General features: G+C 38.5%; 1 protein-coding gene across 29 annotated transcripts in view; it reads left to right on the forward strand.

The window, feature by feature from the left end:
* The window catches only part of NMNAT2 (nicotinamide nucleotide adenylyltransferase 2), a 208,432-nt gene that overhangs the window by 11,220 nt on the left and 173,909 nt on the right, over nucleotides 1-23,303 (forward strand). For 4 of the 29 annotated variants that reach the window (XM_081492515.1, XM_081492509.1, XM_081492523.1 and 1 more), the window contains one exon: nucleotides 2,063-2,106. The exons of 23 other annotated variants lie outside the window; for them this stretch is intronic. The gene's annotated coding sequence lies outside the window, so the exon portion shown is untranslated. Of the gene's footprint in view, nucleotides 1-2,062; nucleotides 2,107-16,169; nucleotides 16,346-23,303 lie in introns of those variants that run through there. 2 more of the 29 variants (XM_081492526.1, XM_081492524.1) reach the window with 2 other exon arrangements.

The following is a 23,303-nucleotide window of genomic DNA, read 5'->3' on the forward strand; positions in this document are numbered from 1 at the left end:
CATTTTCTGTTTTAAATTAACAGGTGTCTCTGGGTTCAGTCACAAGAGAATCATCTCTAGGTATCAGAAGTGAAAAAGCAGCACCACTAGTTTAGTGAACCAAGAGCTGTGGCCCTGATGGTCTTCTAGGTCTGGAAGCAAGTAGAAGTTGGCTAGGAGTTTGAATTCCTCAAAGTAATGGGGATCAACAGCATTGTATATAGGGTGTGGCACCTTAGTCAGGCTCACTGTGAAACTGGGATTTGGGAAAACCTTCCAAATGGTTTCCACCCTGACCTAGAGTTTTTAAAAAACAAACAAAGCAAGCCACGGCTTGTCTGCAGTGGTGAAAAGAAGAAGACAAATCAGGGCACCCAGTCTGCTTGCTTTCCTGCCTAACAGACAGATCTGCTATCTTCTCCAATATCCCTGAGGGTCAGGAGTCCTGAGACACCTAGTTCTGGACAAAGGGATTTCCAGATCTACCTGGAGGCTACACTGAAGTGTGTGCATGCTTAGTGACACCCAACTCTTTGCGACCCCATGGACCATAGCCCGCCAGGTTCCTCTGTCCATGGGATTCTTCAGGCAAGAATAATAGAGTAGGTTGTCATTCCCTTCTCCAGGGGATCTTCCCGACCCAGGGATTGAACCCAGGTCTCCTGCATTATACGCAGATTCTTTACCATCTGCTTTTATTTCAAGAACTTTAGAAAATTCTCAGTGTATATTGTCTCTCCAAATATGACTTCCACCATACTGTTATTCTCTTCCTAAAACTACTGATTGGATGCCTGCTTCATGTATTCTGTGTGTTGCTGTGAAACAAACCTTTTCAAAACATGGTGGCATAAAACAATAGCCACCTTATTAATCTCCAAGATTCCGTGTGATAGGAATTTGGATAGGTACTTCAGGGATAGCTAGTCTCTGCTTCATGATCTTCAGGGTGTCAGATGAGAAGACGCCACCAGCTGGTGATCATTTGAATAGCTGGGTTTTTTTGGTTCACGTATCTAGGCTACAGTGAGCAAGGCAGAACTCTACTGGAACTATAAGCTGGGATGCCTACACGTGACTTCTCTGTGAGGTTTGAATTTCCTCACAATGTAGTATGATTTCCTCATGGTAATCATACTATTTAATGGCAACTCAGAGCTCCAATAGTGACTGTTCCAGAAAATGAGGCAAAAGCTATGTAGACTTTCATTATTTAGGCTCAGAAATCATATAGTATCCCTTCGACCTTACTTGGGCTTCCCAGGTGACTCAGATGGTAAAGAATCCACCAGCAATGCGGGAGATCCCTGGGTTGGGAAGATCCCCTGGAGGAGAGCATGGAAACCCACTCCAGTATTCTTGCCTGGAGAATCCCCATGATCAGAGGAGCCTGGCGGGCTACAGTCTGTGGGGTTGCAAAGAGTCAGACAACGAATGAGCCAATAAGCACAAAATAAACCTGCCCAGACGGGGGGAATGCAGGGGCTAGACCTACCTCTTAATAGAAGGCATATCAAAGAATTTGTGGCTGCAATTTTAAACTACCACAGTACAGTTCAAAATAGGTTCTGTGTTCTGCATGAATTCCTTAATCTTCCAATTCAGTAATTCTTTCTTAATTAACTGGATGAGAGTAATCCCTTTACAATGTGTGTGTATATTAGATCATCACAATGTACACTTTAAATGTCTTATGATTGTGTCAATTAAAGCTCTAACAAAACTGAAAATACTCATTCTCTGTAATGAGTTTAGAGTTTATCTCATTGAATATTTTTTTATCAACTGTTTGTTTCTCTGTTTAGTTATTTTTCATATTCATATTTACTTAATTCACATCTTCTGTGTTTGTCTCTTAAGCTTTGGGGTATTTTTTAGATTTTATTTTTAATTTCTTTGAATATATTTACTGTAAAGTCAATCTAAGATTACTTGCCAATATCGACTTCTTTTCCAGTGGGAATAGATCATTTTCAGGGAACAGAGATTTAAGCAATATTTTTTAAATTAAAGTATAGTTGATTTACAATGTTGTGTTAGTTTCAGGTATACAGCAAAATGATGGTCTTTTTTTTTTTTTCAGATTTTTTTCCATTGTAGGTTGTTACAAGATTTTGATGCTCTACAGTAAGGATTTTGTTGTGTATCTATTTTATACATAGTAGTGTGTATCTGTTAATCCCAAACTCTTAATTTACTCCTCCTCCCCTTTCTCCTTTGGTAACCATAAGTTTGTTTTCTATGTCTGTGAGTCTATTTCTGTTTTGTAAATAAGTTCATTTGTATCATTTTTCAAGATTTCACATATAAGTGATATCATATATTTGTCTTTCTCTGTACGACTTATTTTGCTTAGTGTGATAATCTCTAGGTAAATCCATGTTTCTGCAAATGGTAATACTTCATTCTTTTTATGGCTGAGTACTATTCTTTTGTATATGTACACCATATTCTTTATCCATTCATCTGTTGATGTGGATGTTGAGGTTGCTTCTGTGTCTTGGCTATTGTTAATAGTGCCATGAACATTGGGATGCATGTCTTTCCAAATTAGTTTTTGTCTTTTCTGAATATATGCCCAGGAGTGGATCATATAATAAGTATATTTTTAGTTTTTTAAGGAACCTCCATACTGTTTTCCATAGTAGCTGTACCTATTTAACATTCCCACTAACAGTGTAGGAGGGTTCACTTTTCTCCATACCCTCTCCAGCATTTATTATTTATAAAATTTTTGATGATGGCCATTCTGACCAGTGCTAGGTGATATCTCATTGTAGTTTTGATTGGCACTTCTCTCTCATTTTTGATTTGCATTAGCAATATTGAACATCTTTTTATGTGCTCATAGGCCATCTGTATGTCTTCTTTGGAGAATAGTATTATATACCTATGTATATAAAAACCCTCCACCTGGCAAATAGAGAATTCACGCTCTTCTCAAATACACATAAAACATTTAAAAAATTTGACCAGGCTAGATATTTTAAGGAATTACTCTATTATAGACCACATTCTCTGATCAGAATTTAGTTAAATTAGAAATTCTCATGTTTGAATACTTAAAAACACATTCCTGAATAACTCATGATTTAAATAAAATTTACACACCATTTAGGGAAGAATAACAAAGAAAATGGGCTTTCCTGGTGGCTCAGTGGTAAAGTGTCTGCCTGCAATGCAGGAGACATAGGAGATGTGGGTTCAGTCCCTAGGTTGAGAAGATCCTCTGGAGGAGGAAATGGCAACTCACTCCAGTATTCTTGCCTGGAAAATCCCATGGACAATTGAGTCTGGTGGGCTACAGTCCATAAGGTCACAAAGAGTCAGATGCAGCTGAGTGACTGAGCACAACAGCAAAGAAAAATACATGATAAAACTTGGCTAATGCAACACCTTGAGAACTACTGGTTTAAATTAACCTGACTGGGGGGTGGGAGCGAGGCTCAGGAGGGAAGGGATATGTGTATACATGTGGTTGATTCACTTTGTTGTACAGCAGAAACTAACACAACATTGAAAAACAATTATATTCCAATAATAACATTTTTAAAGATGAAGTTAATAAAACAGATAATATTATAAAAAGCAAGTCTAAAAAATAAAATAAAAAATAGTTGAGTAATGCAGGTAAACTGAAGGAAATTTATGGCATTAAATGCACTTATTAAAAATTATTTCAAATGAATGAGCTAACATTCACTTCAAGAACCTGGGAAGTGAATAGAGTCAGCCTCCCCAAAATACAACTGATCAATGAATCCAAACTTGATTCTTTGAGAAGACCAATAAAATACATTTCTAGCAAGCCACACTGAAGAGAAGATAGGATAAATAAACAATATTATTTTTTCAAATAATAGAATTTTTTGAATAAGAAATTCAAAAGGGGACATAATTAGAGCTTTAGTAGAGATTAAGAATATCATTGTTTATGCTATACAATTTATAATATAAATTATATAACAGCTTTATGTCAATAAATTGAAAACTGAGGTAAAACCTACAATTTACCAGAAGAGCACAAATTGATTTAAGAAGAAATAGAAAATCTAAATAAATCAATCATCAACAAAATAGATCAGCAGTCCAAAGTCTCCCAACCCATCCCTATATCCGTTGCCAAATAAACAAAGCCAGATGGTTTTATAGGTAAGTTTTACCATATTTAATGGAACAGACAATCCCATACTATATAATTGTTCCAGACAATAGAAGTAAAGATAGTCCAGCTTATTTCATGAAGTTACTAGCTGTTAACACCAAAATAGAAGAACTCTGCAAGCAAAGGAAATTATAGATGAATCTCATTTTTTTAACATTGTAATGAAGAGTAATTAGAAAATCAAATCCAGAAGTGTATTCAAAGCAATACATCAGGCAAAAATAAAGTTTACCTCAAATATAGACGTGGCTCAGTGGTAAGGAATCTGCCTGCAATGCAGGAGATGCAGGTTGAATCCGGGTTGGGAAGATCTCCTGGAGAAGGATATGGCAACCCGCTCCAGTATTCTTGCCTGGGAAATCTCACAGAGAGAGGAGCCTGACAGGCTACAGTCCATGGGGTCGCAAAGACTTGGACATGACTTAGTGACTAAACAACAACAATAATTTAAAATGCATCTGTAATCTATTTATTATCAGATTAAGGAAAAGGCCCATATGCTCATCTCAGTAGACACAAAAAAGCATTAAAATGTCAAGAACTATAAAAACAAAATCTCTTACCTATCAAAAAATATTATACCGAGTCTATAACGAACATCATATTTAATTATGAGACTAGAAAAGTATTCCCATTAAATTCGAGAACATGACACGCCTGCTATAACCTCTGTAATTAAACATAATACTACCAGTTCTACTCCTTTATATTTAAGAGGAGAAAAAAAAAAGGTGTGCAGTCATTAACAAGGAAGAGAGCAAAATATTTGCTGGTATCATTTTTTAAAGTAGAATCTCTAAGAAGCTCTTCAAGAAAAAAAAAAAAAAAAACTTAGCCTAAGTGTTCAGCAGTGTTGCTAAGTCACAATCAATGTGAAAAATCAATATCAATTCTGTATACCTAATAGGAAACCCGTATACCTATGTAATGACGGAGTGGGGGCGGAGGTGGTGGCGGTAAACATCCCATTTACAACCGCGATAGAAACAACAAGATGCTCAGGAATAAATCTTACAAAAATGTGCAAGATCTTTACGGCTGAAATACCTAAAATGCCAAATGGCAAAAAAGAAAAAAAGATTTTAATAAAAATTATGTCATACTAAATTCACAGAAAAATCAATAATTAAATGGAATTTCAATCAAAATCCTAACGAAACTTTTTGTGGAATTTGACAAACTAATTCTAAAGATAATTATAAAGAGAAAAGGTCTAAAAAGAGCCAAGAAAATTCTAAAAGCCCAAGGAAGTGTGTTTTTTTTCCTCTAGATAGGAAGATTCCTCATAGAGCTATAGTAATTAGATGAAGCAGTGTCGTAATATGAAGGAGAGTGCTGAATTTGACACAAGTCGTGTGGGACCTTGGCATATGATAGAGGAAACATTAGTGAATTTGAGGGCCACTGACTTTCTGTACTGAAACAAATGAGATTAGATCACTATCTAATACCTTATGCCAGCAGTTCTTAAAATTTTTTGGTCTCAGAACTCATTTACATTGTTAAAAATTATTGAAGATATCAGAGTTTTTGTTTATGTGGGATGTATCTGTTGATATTTACCATGTGCTATGATCTGAACGTTTGTGTCCTCCCAAAATTCATGTGTTGAAATCCTAATTGACGGCTTAGTAGCTGGGGCCTATGAAATGTGATTAGGTCATGGGGTGGAGCTTTCCCGGATGAATTTAGTGTTCTTGTAAGAGACCCCACAAAGCTTTATATAGCCCCTTCCTCAATGTGAGAATACAATGAAAAGCCTGTGACCAGAAAGAGGGGCCTCAAGCAATCATGTTAGCACCCTGACCTCAAATTTCCAGTCTCTAGAACTGTGAGCAATAAATGTTTGCTCTTTATGAGCTACCCAGTCTGGGATATTTTATTATAACAGCCTGAACCAACTAAGACATTAGAAATGTCTAAGATATTAGAAATCAAAATTAAGAAATGTGTAAAACACATAAACAGATAAGCACACATTCTGTTAGCCATCAGAGTGATGACATCATCACATGTTATGTAGCCTCTGGAAAACTCCAATGAGAAAATGAGAGTGAAAAAAAGTAACTAATGTCTAAATAGTATTACAAAAATAGTTTTAGTCTTTCAAGTCTCCTAAAAAAGTCTTGGGGACCCCCAGGGTATCTCCATACCACTATTTGAGAACCACTGGTATAAACTAAACTCCAGATGAATTAAGGATCTAAAACTGGGACAAAATAAAAATTTCATAACTATTGAAAGAAATTATAGGTGAACACATTATGGCCACAGGGGAAGAAAGGATTATTTAAGTGTTAGTCAAAAGCACAAATTATAATAAAGGAAAAACTTTATAAATTTGAATACTCCAAATTTAGTACTTCTGTTTGATAAAATATCTCATATGTGTGTATATGTGTTAGTCACTCAGTTGTGTCTGACTGTTTGCGACCCCATGAACTGTAGCCTGCCAGGCTGCACCGTCCATGGGTTTCTCCAGGCAAGAATAGTGGAGTTGGTTGCCAATTCCCTTCTCCAGGGGATCTTCCCAACCCAGGGATTGAACTCAGGTCTCCTGCATTGCAGGCAGATTCTTTACCACCTGAGGCACCAGAGAAGCTCAAAATGTCTCACACACAGTATTAAAAGGAAAGCTATAGTCTGGGCAAAGATAGTTATAGCATATATATGAAACAAGGGGTTAATATGCACACAATGTAAATTCCTTGTATAAATAAGAGAAAGACAATCTAACAGAAAAATAGGGGGAAAGAAAATATGCTCAACCTCCCTAGTAATTAGAGAAATACAAATTAAAGAACCCATCAGACTGGGAACTATTTCTGAATCTCCCAATACCAAGTATTGGCTATTAGTTATATGGAAGTGAGAAATCTTACCTACTGCTGGTGGAAATGTAAACTGGTAAGGCCACTTAGGAGAGCAATTTAGAAATGCCTTGCCCAGTTGAAAATGCACACATCCCATGATCCAAAACTCCACCTCCAGATACATAGTTTAAAAGAAATGGTGAAAAATGCATGAGATAACATTAACTCATTGATTGAATAAATATTTATCAAGTTCCTACCTGAACCCAGAATCATAATAGGTTTTGGGAATAAAAAAGTAGATAAGACTGCTCTCAAGAAACTAAGTGAAACTGACATTTATGGAGATATATAGATTAGATATAGACATATGGATATATATATTTTATAAGTATTAAATATAAAATATATTTTATATTAAAAGACATTATTAAAATTTATATTTAAAAGAATATTAAAAGTATCATTATTAGAATAGTCTGTATCAGTTCAAACAGGATTGAGTACTTTGAAGCAAAATTTAGCAGGATGAAAGGGTGGGGGCTGGAATTGCTATATTAGGAAGGATGGACAGGGAAGACCTTCCTGAGAAGGTGAATTTGAGGAAAGACAGAGAAACGAGAGAACAAGGTCTATGTTTAAGGTCTGAGAAAGTACATTTCAGGAAAGAAAGCATGACAAACACAAATTCTCTGAAGCGGAAATGACTGGGAATATTGAAAGAAAGAAGCCCATGAGGTAAAGTGGAATTAGTGTGTGGGGTAGGGTAGAAAACTATTGTAGTAGTGGGAGAGAGACGTTGGTGGTTGAGGCTTGTTTAAAAGTGTTGAGAGGGCTTCCTTGGCAGCTCAGTGGTTGAGAATCCTGCCAGTGTAGGAGACACGGGTTCGATCCATGATCCAGGAAGATCCCACGTGCTGTGGAGCAACTAAGCCAGTGCAGCACCACTAATGAGACTGTTCTCCAGCCCAGGAGCCACAACTCCTGAGCCCTTGTATCCCACCTACTGAAGCCCGTGCGCCTAGAATCCCCCCATGCTCCACGAGAGAACCCAGTGCAATGAGAAGCCGGTGCTTGCCACAACTAGAGAAAAAGCTTCACAGCAACGGAGACCCAGCACAGCCAAAAATAAATGAAAGTATTGAGAAGTGATTGGATTCAGGATACAGAGCAGACAACTTGGTGATGGGGATTTGAGATGTGAGGGAAAAGGTTGAAGACCAACTGAGGTTTTTGGCACATGTGCCTGGTGAAGCCATTTACGAAGATAGGAATAATTAAGGAGTAGCAGATGGTGAAAGGAGGCAGGAAAGGATAGTCACTACAGTATTGTTGGTATTAAAAAACCACTGGAAATACCCTCAAGGATGAATGGCTTGAGTGCAGACAAAGTAGGATATATTCATTTGATGAAATACTATACAGAAGTTATAGTAACTAGTATCAGTACATGAATGAGTCTTAACAATACTCGGCAATATGAAATTGCAGGATTTTATATTCTGTATGATACTATTTGTTTTAAAATACAGATACCAGAGATTGTTTTTGGCTATAAATATATCAAGCAAAAGCACAGCAACATGGACTATATTTGTGCCAAACTGTTGTTACTGCTTGTCTCTAGGCAACGAGGGAGAGAGGGAGTGAAGATGGGAAGGGCACATAGGGGACTTACCCTTTACTGAAGGGAAATATGAGAGAGTGACATTTGTTCATTTTGGATGATAAGTGCATGAATGGTTTATATTATCGAATGTACTTTTTTAAAAAACTTTTTTATTTTGTATTGGGATATAGCTGATTAACAGGGCTTCCCAGGTGGCGCTAGTGGTAAAGAACCCACCTGCCGGTGCAGGAGACATAAGAGATACGGGTTAGACCCCTGGGTTGGGAAGATCCCCTGGAGGAGGGCACGGCAACCCACTCCAATATTCTTGCCTGGAGAATCCCATGGACAGAGGAACCTGGTGGACTGCAGTCCGTGGAGTCACAAAGAGTCAGATGTGACTGAAGCTTCTTAGCACCACACGCATAGCCAATTAACAATGATGTGATAGTTTCAGGTGAATAGCGAAGGGACTCAGTCATACATGTACATGCATCCATTCTCCCCCACTCCCCTCCCATCCAGGCTCCCACATAACATTGAGCAGAGTTCCTTGTGCTCTACAGTAGGTCCTTGTTGGTTAACCATTTAAAATATATCAGTGTGTACATGTCCGTCCCAAACTCCCTAACTATTCCTTCCCCCTGTCCTTCCCCACAGCAACCATAACTTTATCAAATGTACTTTTAAAAATGTGGTTTCATGGAAGAAGGGCAAAGAAAGACTGACCAGTGTCTAGGAATATGGGCCCAAGCCAGTCCCATACTTCAGTGGAATGACTTTAAAAGCACTTAAAAGCTTGAATGAACTGATGACCCAGCAGCACCCAGCATGGACTGACAGATGGCTTACGAGGGTGATCACTGGCTGCCAGTGCTATTAAGACAGTGACTGCCATCTACATCCATGGGTCCCCAAACCATGCCCACACCTGACCCCAGCTCATAGCATAAATGTAGTACCCAAACTGAAATTTAGAACCAACCCAGAGAAAGGGAGAAAATTGACCAAGGTTATATTTCTGCCAATGTCAGGATGGACATTGAGTTTATGCCAAGTTTTTTAAAATTTGCTTTTAATTGGAGGATAATTGCTTTACAATATTGTGTTAGTTTCTGCCACACATCAACAAGAATAAGCCATAGGTATAGTATGTCCCCTCCCTCTTGAACCTCCCTCCCGCCTCCCACCCCATCCCACTCCTTTAGGTTATCACAGAGCACCTGAGTTGAACTCCCTACATCATACAGCAAATTTCTACTGGCTATCTATTTTACATATGGTAATGTATATGTTTCAGTGCTACTCTCTCAATTCATTCCACCCTCTTCTTCCCCCACTGTGTCCACATGTCTGTTCTCTATGTCTGTATCTCTGTTGCTGCTCTGCCAATAGGTTCATCAGTACCATCTTTCTAGGTTCCATATATATGTGTTACTATGTGATATTTGTTTTCCTATTTCTGACTCACTTCACTCTGTATAATAGGCTCTAGGTTCATCTACCTCATTGAAGTGAAGTGAAGTGAAAGTCACTCAGTCATGTCCGACCCTTTGCAATCCCATGGACTGTAGAGTCCAGTGGAATTCTCCAGGTCAGAATACTGGAGTGAGTAGCCATTCCCTTCTCCAGGGGATCTTCCCAACCCAGGGATAGAGCCCAGGTCTCCCGCATTGCAGGTGGATTCTTCATCAGCTGAGTCACCAGGGAAGCCCATCTACCTCATTAGGACTGACTCAAATGTGTTCTTTTTTATGGCTGAATAATATTCCGTTGTCTATATAGACCACAACTTCTTTATCCATTCATCTGTCGAGGGACCTTTAGGTTGCTTCTGTGTTCTAACTGTTGTAAATAGTGCTGCAGAAAACACTGAGGTACCTGCATCTCTTTCAATTATGGCTTTCTCAGGGTATATGCCCAGTAGAGGGATTGTTGGGTCATATGGTACTTCTATGCCTAGTTTTTAAAGGAAGCTCCATATTATTCTCCATAGTGGCTCATTTTTGTGTTAGGAAAGAAGAAAGCAAGGATGGATAGTGATGTAAAGAAATTTCTCATTGAGGAAAAGAGTGGGTTGTCTTGGGTTGGGAAAGGCAGGGGAGGTGGCCTGATACATTGAGAGAATAAGTGTGGCAAGAATAATGGAATGAGGTAACTGAAAGGCCAGGAGCTGTGGTTCTGGAGAGAGGTGTTAATTTATAGTTTGTGAGGCTGAATGGCTCCAACTGGGTGTGACTGTAGGACTCGAAGAGGGAAGGTGGAAACAGCTGGGATCGCCTTCCTTTTCTCCTGATTTATGTTTGGTGATGTATAAAAGAAAGGGTTGTCTCTTTATTTTATAGACTGTAATTGTGAATGGGCTGGTGATTAAAGTATTCTGCTCATTGTTTAATGTTTCATGTATCTGCAGAATTACAGAAATCAGAGTCATGAATCTAGAAAACCCTGGAGAGGTATATATATATAAGGACTTCTTAGTATAAAGTATATATAAGGACTTCTTAGTATAAAGAGTCTAACTTTTTTTTAAATATCAACCACTTTTGATTTAAGATATGTTAATTATTTGAATCTAATACCTCTCTGCTTAGGACAAATTCTTGAGTTCAATAAGATGAGGAATTCTGTCTCAAATTACAAATAGAAAAGATAGGTAAATGCCCTTTACACTAATCCTGAGTTGTGACTTCTCTATCTTTGGTTCTTAAATTATAAAAATATGTACAACTTTTCCCCAATCAAATTGTCAAAGTTCAAAACATTTGATAAAATACTGATTTAATACAGATTTAAGGAAATAACTGCTCATATGTAGTTGATGAGTATATAGGGATAAAGAGCAATTGGGAAATATCTTTCAAAAGTAAAAATGTACATACCCACGGACACAAATTCCATTTCTAGGTGTTTATTCAGTTAGTCTATTAATTCAATATTGTTAATAATATGAAAAGATTGGCAACATTATATCTCTCAATAGAATCATGAAATAAAATAACCCAGACATTCAGTGAACACCACGCAGCTATTATATAACCAAGGCACTAGCTCTCCATGTACTAATATGGAAGAATATGATATATTGATATGTGAAAAAATCAACGTAGACAGCAGGATGTATATTATGCTAGCATCTGTCTCTTTTGTTAGCTAGGAGGGCTACTCCATTTATTTAAAGGGATTCTTGCCCACAATAGTAGATACAGTGGTCATTTGAGTTAAATTCGCCCATTCCAGTCCATTTTAGTTCACTGATTCCTAAGATGTCGATGTTCACTCTTGCCATCTCCTGCTTGACCACATCCAATTTACCTTGATTCATGGACCTCATATTACAGGTTCCTATGCAATATTGTTCTTTACAGCATCAGACTTTACTTTTACCTGAATAAACCAAGACAACCCTAGACAGCACACTAAACCTGGTGAAAAACCTAGACAGCATATTAAAAAGCAGAGACATTACTTTGCCAACAAAGGTCCATATAGTCGAAGCTTTTTCCAGTAGTCATGTACACATGCTGAGAGCTGGATCATAAAGCAGGCTGGGCAGCGAAGAATTGATGCTTTCAAATTCTGGGTCTGTAGAAGACTCTTGAGAGTCCCTCAGACTGCAAGGACATCAAACTAGTCAATTATAAAAGAAATCAACCCTGAATATTCATTGGAAGGACTGTTGCTGAAGCTCCAATACTTTGTCTACCTGATGCCAAGAGCTGACTCATTGGAAAAGACTCTGATGCTGGGTAAGATTGAAGGCAAAAGGAGAACAACATGGCAGAGGATGAGATGGTTAGATAGCATCACTGACTCAAGGAACATAAATTTGAGCAAACTGCAGGAGGTGGTGGAGGACAGAGGAGCCTGGCTTGCTACAATCCATGGGCTGCAAAGAGTTGGACATGACTTAGCAACTGAACAACAGTAACATTAAAGTGGATTTATTTGTAGTGGTTCCCTAGGAGAAAGCAGTTTCTTGAGGAATCAAGTTGGTTTTGGTGGGAAGGAGTTTAAAAAAAAACAAACTCTGGTGCATGCAACTCTACAAAGAAAAGTTAATATCCTGGAGATTTGCCAAATGATAGTTCCTGGGTAGTAACAGGCATTATAAAGGCAGTGAGCAGACTTCCCTGGTGGTTCACTGATTAAGAATCTGCCTGCCAATACAGAGGACATGCGTTTGATCCCTGGGTTTAATCCCTGGGTTTGATTCCACAGGACTTCCCTGGTGGCTCAGAGGTTAAAGCGTCTGCCTCCAATGTGGGAGACCTGGGTTCGATCCCTGGGTCAGGAAGATCCCCTGGAGAAGGAAATGGCAAACCACTCCAGTATTCTTGCCTGGAGAATCCCATGGACGGAGGAGCCTGGTAGGCTACAGTCCACGGGGTCGCAAAGAGTCGGACACGACTGAGCGACTTCCCTTTGATTCCACATGCTGTGGGGCAGCTAAGCCAATGTGTCAACAACTACGGAGCCCGCACCCTAGAGCCCCATGCTTCGCATCAAGAGAACCTACCACCATGAGGAACCTGCACATCACAGCGAAGGGTAGCCCCCGCTTGCGGAAACTGGAGAAAGCCCACGTGCAGCAACAAAGACCCCGCACCGCCATTAATAAAGAAATTTTTTAAAAGGCACTGAGCATTTAGGAGAAATGGAGAAAGCATGCATCTTTACAGAGAAAACAAACACAAACCCCACACAGTTTTTGTGAAGCAAAACTCTTCTCTGAAAATTACAGAGATCTGGGTTCGATCCCTGAATCAGGAAGATCCCCTGGAGGAGGGCGTGGCAACCCACTCCAGTATCCTTGCCTGGAGAGCCCCATGGACAGAAGAGCCTGGCGGACTACAGTCCATAGAGTTGCGATTAGCCCAACATGACTGAAGCAACTTGGCACACACAGCACATCACCAAATAAGTTTGGGCAACAATAGTTTAATAGATTTGTTTTTCTTGGTGAGACGTCTCAGAACCTATCACATGCACGTATGTATTTCCCCAAGAGAAAAAATCTATGCAATGTGTCCAAACTCAGCTTTCCACAGAACCTTAAAAAAAAAAATCACAGCACATCTTATAAACGAATGTTATATAGGAGAGTAGGGAATAGTGGAGCCTTCCTATTCCTGCCCTGGCCTCCCATTTCTATCCTGATGATCTCTTCTATCTTGTTTTACCTTACCTTCCCCTGAATCATTGCATATTCTCCGTTATGATGTCTATACTGAGAAAATGTTGATGTCATCAAGAGTGATTATGACCTTCATGCAAAGGCTTCCTTACCACTCACTGCCATAATCCTATGCATGAGTACAGCAGGAGGTTCTGCATTTTCCGACTCGTCACAATCTGTAACAAGACAGAGAGATTAGTGTCAGATTGGAGCAAGCCTGAATGTCACATCTCATTGTCAGTGAGGCCTGTCCTTCAGGTGTCATGGTGCTCTCTCGAGTCTGGTCTTGCCTTCTCTCAGTCCTTAAAGACTAGGTTTAGGGCTTGGCCTTGGGCCTCCCTAAAGCAGTCGTAGTGCCTTTTTTTCCCACTCTTCCATGTTTGATCATCTAAGTTCCTAGATTCTTTAAGGCTAAAATTGAATTTCAGTAGAGTTAAAAACTCCAGATCGTAGAATGCCACCCATCTCTGGCCAGTTAAGTACCTACTACGAATATGACATGACCTGGCAGTGGGACGTATCTCCCAAGGTAAATATGGCAGTGGGACATATTTCCCCAGGGTAAAAGATAGCAGTAATGGTGGCCCTGCTGGTCATTTTCCTCAAGAGAGTCTTATTATGTATATATTTTTAAAATTAGAATAGGGCTTACCCCAGCCTTAGTGTCCATTTTATCTCATTCAGAAGAATTACAAATTCATCTATAATGAGCTCTGAAAAATATTTGTCTTCACTGAAATTTTGGAGAGGTAGCAAAGTGGTAAATCATATAACAAACAACAGAACTTAGTTAAAATCCCCTTTCCAAAGCACCCATATCACAGAGGAACTGCTGTCAAAATACCGCTCCTCAGCTTTTAAGTCACTTCCCTTCTCTCTCACTTGTCTGCTTTGTCTTTCCACTTCCGCTTCCTTCCAAATCTTTCCCACTGTAGGTGACTTTTTACCTTTTAAAGAATTAATATAGGGGAATTTCCTGGCAGTCCAGTGGTTAGGACTCCATGCTTTCACTGCAAAGGGCCCAAGTTCAATCCCTGGTCATGGAACTAAGATCCCACAAGCCACATGGAGTGGCAAAAAAAAAAAAAAATCACTTTAGCATTTCCTCCAGCTCTTCTTTCTAGCCCTTATCACCCATTCTCCCACTACCTCCCCCCACTTACCCTGTCTACATGGAAGCTGGGGAAGAATAGAAAAGAGAAGATAGTTCTTAAATGTTATACTTTTCTTCTCTTATATACATATAATACACATAACACATGGTATATGTTATGGTACATATTTAATTGTGCTTCGTGCTTAGTCGCTCAGTCGTGTCTGACTGTTTGCGACACTGTGAACTGTAGCCTACCAGGCTCCTCTGTCCATGGGATTCTCCATGGCAAGAATACTGGAGTGGGTGGCCATTCCCTTCTCCAGGGGATCTTCCCAACCCAGGGATCAAACCTGGGTCTCCTGCATTGCAGGCAGATTCTTTATCATCTGAGCCACCAGGGAAGCCCACATATTTAATATGTTGTGTGTATTATATAATATGACAAATTATACATAGAGTTATATATTAATATAATGTTGTGTGGACTGTCCAGCAGAACCTCATTATAACACACCTTCCCATCTGTCCTGTAAGACTGCTAACTTAATGCCTCAATCAGATATTTTGTGATATTCCAGTAACTAGTTCTCTTCTCAGAGTTCATGCCCTTCACTCAGTTTCACGGTGTAGCAAATGGTATTCTAAGGAGTCTCTCCAAAGATTGTGTAATTAAGCTGAATGTGATTAAAACAAATGGGCAAAATATCCAGGTATTAGTCATCTCTATAAATAAAGTTGAACATCTATCTGTCTTCCTCTGGTCAGATGACCTGAGCTCACGTGAGAAGACCCTCTGATGTTTTATTTGTGCTCAGCAAGATAAGGAAAGCACCGAGTGGGAACTAGGTCAGCTGCCTTCCATTGCTTATGACAGTCTTCAAAGCAAATTTTTTAGGCTTCAAAGTCTCATGTCTTTTAAACGGATTCTGTGTTCTCTTTTCTTCTGTACAAACCAGAAAGGTATTTACTAGTCATCTCACTGTCAAGCCAGTTTATACATCATAGTGTGTGTGTGTGTGTGTGTGTGTGTGTGTGTAGGCTTGTGTGATTTTTCTCAACTTCTTTTTTGGCTTGCATATCTGATGATTTACTGGAAGAATGTTTTGTATGTAAGTTATGCAAAAACACATTATCTAGGCTGAGTATAAGATTTTAGAATCAAAAGTAAGAAGTTCTTCAGAGAGAAACAAAACTTGAAAAAGAATAGAAAATGTCAGCATATACTTCCTGATCTTCCTGCTGCTTGATCTTGGTCAGAGTGAAATAAGGGTTCGGTGGTGAGGACCATATCCTGTTGCCATGGAAATGATTGTACTGTCACAAATTTAGTACTATGACTTCATGGTGAAAAGGAACAGATGGTCTGGAAGAAAATGAAGGCCGAGGGTTAGCAAAATTGTTTGGGGATCTTAGATCCTTTCTGGAAGTAGGTGGGAGCATAAATAATAAGCAAGAACTACTTCACTGTAGTTTTACAAAAGCTACTGAGCAAGAAAGTGCTTAGGTAGGTAAAACCACAAAGTTCATTTCTTCCAATGAGAGAAGAACATTTTAATGTAAGATGAAGCACAGGTCAGAACACAATACAACTTACAGTATTCCAAAACTGTCTCTTCATCCTTCACCGGCCTCTTACTTGACCACTACTGAAGTTAGTAATATCTGGAGCCCTTGAGGCCAGCAGTAAGGCCCATATTGGCCAGTTTTTCCACACTGTCCCATTTTTATGTATGTCTGGCTTCATTGTTGGTTTGGTTCTGCCATCCTGAGTCATACATTTCCAAACAGCCTCAAAAACACAAGCTTGAACAGTTGGGCTAGGAGCATTGAGGCCTGCTATACTGGTATATGTAGCTAGTTCGTCTTACCCCTGTATGGTCACAGATCCAGACCTAATTCTCCAGCCATGCTGGCACTCTGGACAATAGTCTCCACTGATAAGACGGCACAGCCAAGGTGTCCCCAGCAGCTCAAAAACTGACCAAAAGCAGTAACATTTAGGGCTTTCCAGGTGGCTCAGTTGTAAAGAATCCACCTGCCAATGCAGGAGGTGCAAGAGACGTGGTTTCGATCCCTGAGTCAGGAAGATCCCCTGGAGAAGGACATGGCAACCCACTCCAGTATTCTTGTCTGGAAAATTCCATGGACAGAGGAGCCTGGCGGTCTACAGTCTATGGGGTCACAAAGAGTTGGACACGACTGAGCATGCATGAACATGCACTAACGTTTAGAACTGTCAGCCTGGTATTTTTCCATTATGGTATTGTTCTTTTAAAGGACGATGAAATTCTCCAAGCTTATAAATGCCACTAAAATGGCTCATCCTTAGAAATTCACTTTTTAATTCATATAAATCTTAATTATGTTGAATTGGTTCATAGTGCTTTTCAGATCTGCTCTATCCTTCTACTTTTCTGTCTATTCCTTCTACTAATTTTTGAGAGTTTGATATTGAAACTCCCAACTAAAAATCTTAATTTATCTACTTAAAAAGATAATGGTAATATATAGTGGAACTATATGTAACTCTGTTCTGTATTTTTTTTAAGTCTCCTGTAAATATGTTATCATACTTTCATAATTTAAAAAATAAAAAGGAAGAAATACACTTTTTATTTGGAGTAAAGACAACAAGGGACTTCAGGTGGTGCAGTGGTAAAGAATCTGCCTACCAAAGCAGCAGATGCAAGAGACACGATTCAATCCCTGGGTAGGGAAGATTCCCCCGGAGTAGGGAATGGCAACCCACTCTGGTATTCTTGCCTGAAAATCCCATCGACAGAGGAGCCTTAAGGGGTTCAGTCCATGTGGTCGCAAAAGCATCAGATATGACTGAGCAACTGAGCACACACACACAAGGCAACAAGAGAAATTTTCCCATCAATATCATTCTGGGGATGATTAACAAGTAAATTAACTAAGAGAAACTAACATCAGTTAGCAGCTAGTACATGCCAGCTTAAGTGCTTAAAAATTCTTTTGAGTTGTTTTGAAATAACTTGAGATTTACAGAATAGTCGGAGAGCTCATAAATACTCTTCATCTAGCTTCCCTTAATGTTAACATGTTATATAATCATAGTTATACACTGTGAAATTGACATTGGTACAGTACTATTAACTAAACTACTAGCTAAATTCTGATTTCACAGGTTTTTCCATTAATGTCCTTTTTGTTTTCAAGACCCAGTCCATGTTACACTTAGTCATTGCATCTAAGTTCCCTTAAATCTGTGATAATTTCTCAGTCTTTCCTTGTTTTTTATGACCTTGAAAATTTTAGAGACTACTGACTGATTAGGTATGTTGTAGAATATTCCTAAACTGGGATTTTTCTGATACTTTCTCATGACTAAACTTACAGATTTTTTGGAAATGATATCACAGAATGATGTGCCCTTCTGATTACATCATGTCAGGAGTACGTGGTATCAACATGACTTATAACTGATGATGTTAACTTTGATCACATTATTAAGCTGGGGTCTGCCACTTTCTGTGCTGTAAAGTTATTGTTTTTCCTTTTCCATACTCTATTTGCTAGAACAAGTCAATAAGTCCAGTCCATACTCAAAGAAAATGGAATTAGGCTTCACTTTTTAGAAGGTTGATTATTAAAGAATTTGTGAACAAATGCATGCTGCTGCTGCTGCTCAGTCGTGTCCGACTCTGTGCGACCCCATAGACGACAGCCTACCAGGCTCAGCCATCCCTGGGATTCTCCAGGCAAGAATACTGGAGTGGGTTGCCATTTCCTTCTCCAGTGCATGAAAGGGAAAAGTGAAAGTGAAGTCGCTCAGTCGTGTCCAACTCTTAGTGACCCCATGGACTGTAGCCTACCAGGCTCCTCCATCCATGGGATTTTCCAGGCAAGAGTACTGGAGTGGGGTGCCATTGCCTTCTCCGAACAAATGCATAAACCACCACAATAATTAATTTTCTCTCTCTCTTTTTTTTTTGGTGAGATACTTTGAAACTATGCAAATGTTCTGTTTCTTCTTAGTTTCATCTACTAACTTTAGGGGATATTGCAGCAGTTATCACTGTGGTACTCTAATGGTGATTTTCAATTTTCTTAATTCTTTCTATAATATTATCTGAAATTCTCCAGTAACAAAGGTTTGTCCCCTTGCTCAATTTATTTATTTGTTTCACTTATTTATAGCTATATGTACTCATAGATATCTGTTTTATTCTTTGAATTAAAATCCAGTACTATAATTATTTATTTTGTTGTTCAAATTGTTCCCATTTTGGCCACGGGTCCTGTGTCCTTCTGATATGACCTGTACAGTAAAGAGTTAACAAAGCAGGCCAGAGCTGCTGTCTTTAGAAGGGCCTGTTTGCAGGGTTGCCCTTGGCTGGCATGTGTGAACTTGGCTTGTGAAAATTCCCTACACTGACATGAAAAATTCTCTATACTGGTAAGGTTTTGTTGCTCACATAAGACACTGAGTACCTATTTTCTTCTGAGAGCCTGGGATTTTGGTAGATGCCAGCCAAAGCATGCCTACGTGACTAGTCCCCAATAAAACCCCTAAACTGTGAGTCTTAAGTGAGCCTTCCCAAAAGAAACATTGTACATGTGCCACTGCATTTTCACTGCTCACAAAGGGAACACACCTATTGTGTCTTCTCCTGGACCAGAAGGGGAAAGTATAAAAAGCCTGTGTGTGTATTTCTCTGGACTCTGATCAGTGTGCCTTTTCCCCTTAAGCATCTACTATGTAACCTTACTTTGTCATTGTAATAAATTTTAGTCATTAGTACATGGTATGCTGAGTCCTATGAAGTCCTTCTAGCATACCACAGAAGGTGTGAAAGGTTTTGGATGCCCCAAAGACCTTATCCTTAAGCAACATGCATTATCCCTCATTTTTTTTTCCTCACACTTCCTTTGTGGCACTACAGGAAGCTCCAGACTTGTATTTTCCTTGTCCCAGATATAGAATCAACCATTTCTTCAGAGTCTTTGTTTCTTTATTGGAGAATGATAATAATCTTGGTTTCTACCAAGATCTGCGTACTCATTGCTAATGGGGTGCCATTGCTTCTAGGCCCTTTGAGCAGACAGAAAGGGAAATGTATGTATGTTTGCTAACTCATATGTAACACACAAATTTATATTTATTTCTGTATCTTTCTACCTGTGTATACACACATGAATTCATGCATGTAGAATCAGCTTTCGTCTAGAACTACAGGTTTCATTCTAGCCCTCTCTGCTTATTTGTAACTTCTTTGTTTGACAGTGAGAAACCTGGCTTTAATTAGCTATAGTTTATTTCCGTACTTGTTCAACCCTAGTATACATGCACAGTAGTTTCAGAATTGCTAACCTACACCCCTGAGAGAAACAAATTTACCAATGGAAATAAGGAATTCATGTACAGTTGCATTTACTTTAGCCTTGCGATAGCCAGTCAGAACACATTTCCAAAATTACTTTGATCAGCTCCTTTTCCCCCATCCATTTCAGTTAGGTTATGTCATGTATTTGTAATACAGTTGGATTTGTTAGTCTGCCTTGCATCCTGGGACCCTCCCCTCCTTACCCCCTCACCATCCTGGTTGATTTTGCGAATTTGCATACATTGAATTTCACTCAGATTTACAGCCTTCTTAGACTATGTGTAACATTCTATGGGTGTTGACAAATGCATAGAATCACATATCTACCGCCACAGTGATTTCCAACACCTAAGATGTGCTCTGTGCCAGCCCCTTTACAGTCAGTCTCTTCGCAACTCCTGGCAACCAATGATCTGTAGTTTCTGTCTCTACAGTTTTGCCTTTTGCAGAACGCCAGTGAAATAGAACCATGCAGCAGGTAGTCTTTTAGGTCTGGCTTCTTTCTCATAACAAATGTATTTAAGATTCATCTATGTTATTGTGTGAATCAAGAGTTCGTTTTGTAAAAATTGCTGAGTAACATTCTATTGTATGGACGTATTATAATTTGTGAATCTGTTTACCTCTGAGGCCGTCTGAGTTGCATCCAGTTTTAGTGATTATGAATAGAGCTACTATAAATATTCATTTACAGACCCCTATATGTACAAAGTTTTCAGTTCACTTTTGTAATTACCTAGAATTGGGATTGCTGGGCCATATTATAACCAAATGTTTTTCTTTGTTAAGAAACTGCCAAACTAGTACCATTTTGTATTTACACAAGCAATGACTGAAAGTGCTTGTTGCACCACATTATAACCAGCATTTGGAATTGCTGAGTTAAAAAATTTTTTAAACATTCTAGTAGGTGAATAGAGATATCTTACTGTGATTTTCATTCTCATTTTCCTGATGATTGGTGACTTTGGGCATCTTTTCATATATTTATATTGCCATTTGTATAATTTCTTTGGAAAAGTAGCTTTCTGCAGGGTTGTTTTCTTGTTGAATTACAACATTTTTCTATATTCAGACTTTAAGTCCTTTATTTGACATGTGATTTGCAAATATTTTCTCCAGCTCTATAGCTTGTCTTGTCATTCTTAACCATGGTTGTTTTCTTGTTTGTTTGGAAAGCCAAACACTGTAATTTTGATAAGTCCAGTTTATCAATTTTTTCTTTTTGTGGATTGTGCTTTTGTTGTTATATCTAAAACTTATCACTAAATCCAAGATGATGCAAATTTCTATATTTTTCTTCTAGAAACTTGTTTTTTCTATTTTACATTGAGATATATGGTCCATTTTGAGTTAATTTTTGCATAAGGTGTGAAGTCTATGACATGTTTCTTTTTCCCCCTTTATTTCTTTTGCGTATGTATGTTGAGTTGCTTCAGCGTCATTTATTACAAAGAGTATGCTTTCTCCATTGAAGTGCTTTTGCACGTTGTTAAAAATCAGTTGATTATTTCTGGCCTCTTCTGTTCCATTGATCTGTGTGTGCATCCTTTTGCCAATTCCACACAGTCTTGATTACTCTAGCTTTATGGTAATTCATAAATTGATATATATATAAGTGCATATATACAATGTATAATATAGATTATAGTGAATAGTGAAGTCACTCAGTCATGTCTGACTCTTTGCGACCCCATAGACTGTAGCCTGCCAGGCTCCTCTGTCCATGGGATTTTCCAGGCAAGAATCCTGGAGTGGGTTGCCATTTCCTTCTCCAGGGGATCTTCCTGACCCAGGAATCAAACCCAGGTCTTACGCATTGCAGGCAGACTCCTTACCTTCTGAGCCACCAGGGAAGTCCTACCTGTTATATATATTACAATATATATATTACCCTGTTTAGTTATAACATCTGAGTCTACTTATGATGATTGTTTTGTCTATTCAGGCCATCATCCTGTTGTATTAAATTCATTATCCCCAACTTTTCAAACATACCTAGGAGTTCAAAAAGAATTTTTAAATGTTGTGTTTATATTTTATGATCATCTAAGAGTATTCTCAGTCTTGTCATATGTTAGTACTCACATTTGTTTCTGGGTGAGTTTGCACTAATGAATACCTAAAGTAACAGCATATAATAGTAAATGAGTGAAAAAGCATGTCAAATTCCTGTTAATTTGCATCTCTTAAAGTGATAATAATTGTTCTGCATATATTACTATACTCATGTTGATTAATTTTGCCAGTTATGTAGGCAAAACTAAGATTTTTAGTGATAACATTAATTGGAAAGGTATTTTCACAGAAAAATACTTTGGCTTAAGTTAATAATTTGAAACTTTGATTGGACATGATGAAAATGACATAGTGCCAACTAATGAGCAGCCACTGACCTAATATGTAAACTTATTTGCATCAAGTGAAGGATAAAGGGTGTCATGCTAATTATACAAAAGTAATGCTTCTAGCAGTTTCAACAGGGGAGTAAGAGAATTAAATAATCTACACATAACAGTTTCATACTGCAGATGGTTATATTCCTCTGATACAGTTTTTGTCAGCTCAGTCTTAACAGATTATTGGTAGAAGTGTGATAGTACAAACTTAAAAAAGACTAGTATTTTTCCCAAAATTGTGTTTTGGGGTACACTATTGAATGGAAAAATCCAATATTGAATTTGGAGTTAAAAACAAATTCGTTGTTTAAAATGAAAGGCAATAACAATAACAACAGCCCAAATTTTGGTCAGTCAGTCTCCAAAGTAAATTAAGTCAGCAAGCAAAAGGAATTCTCCTTGCCTTCTCCCCCTTATTTGGAATTGGCACCCAAACCCTTTGAACAGAGGCAGCCTTATGATGTACTTAAGGAAGCAAGATGGTGATCTAGAAGGCACCAGGAGACTTGGAAAAGGATATAATTAGGACTTGAAATCCATCTAGAGGAAGAAGCACCTTATCTAATTGACACAGAGGTGTCAAATGGGGTAATGGCAACTCTACTTGAAGAATCCTTTTCTTTGCCAGTTCTGTTGTATCAGTCAGGATACATATTGTTGCAAATCACAGAATAAGTGACAAAGAATGGTTTAAACAATTAACACATTAATC

Source organism: Giraffa tippelskirchi, chromosome 5 (assembly GCF_054371585.1).
Source record: "Giraffa tippelskirchi isolate mGirTip1 chromosome 5, T2T-mGirTip1v1.2.pri, whole genome shotgun sequence".
NCBI lineage: Eukaryota > Metazoa > Chordata > Mammalia > Artiodactyla > Giraffidae > Giraffa > Giraffa tippelskirchi.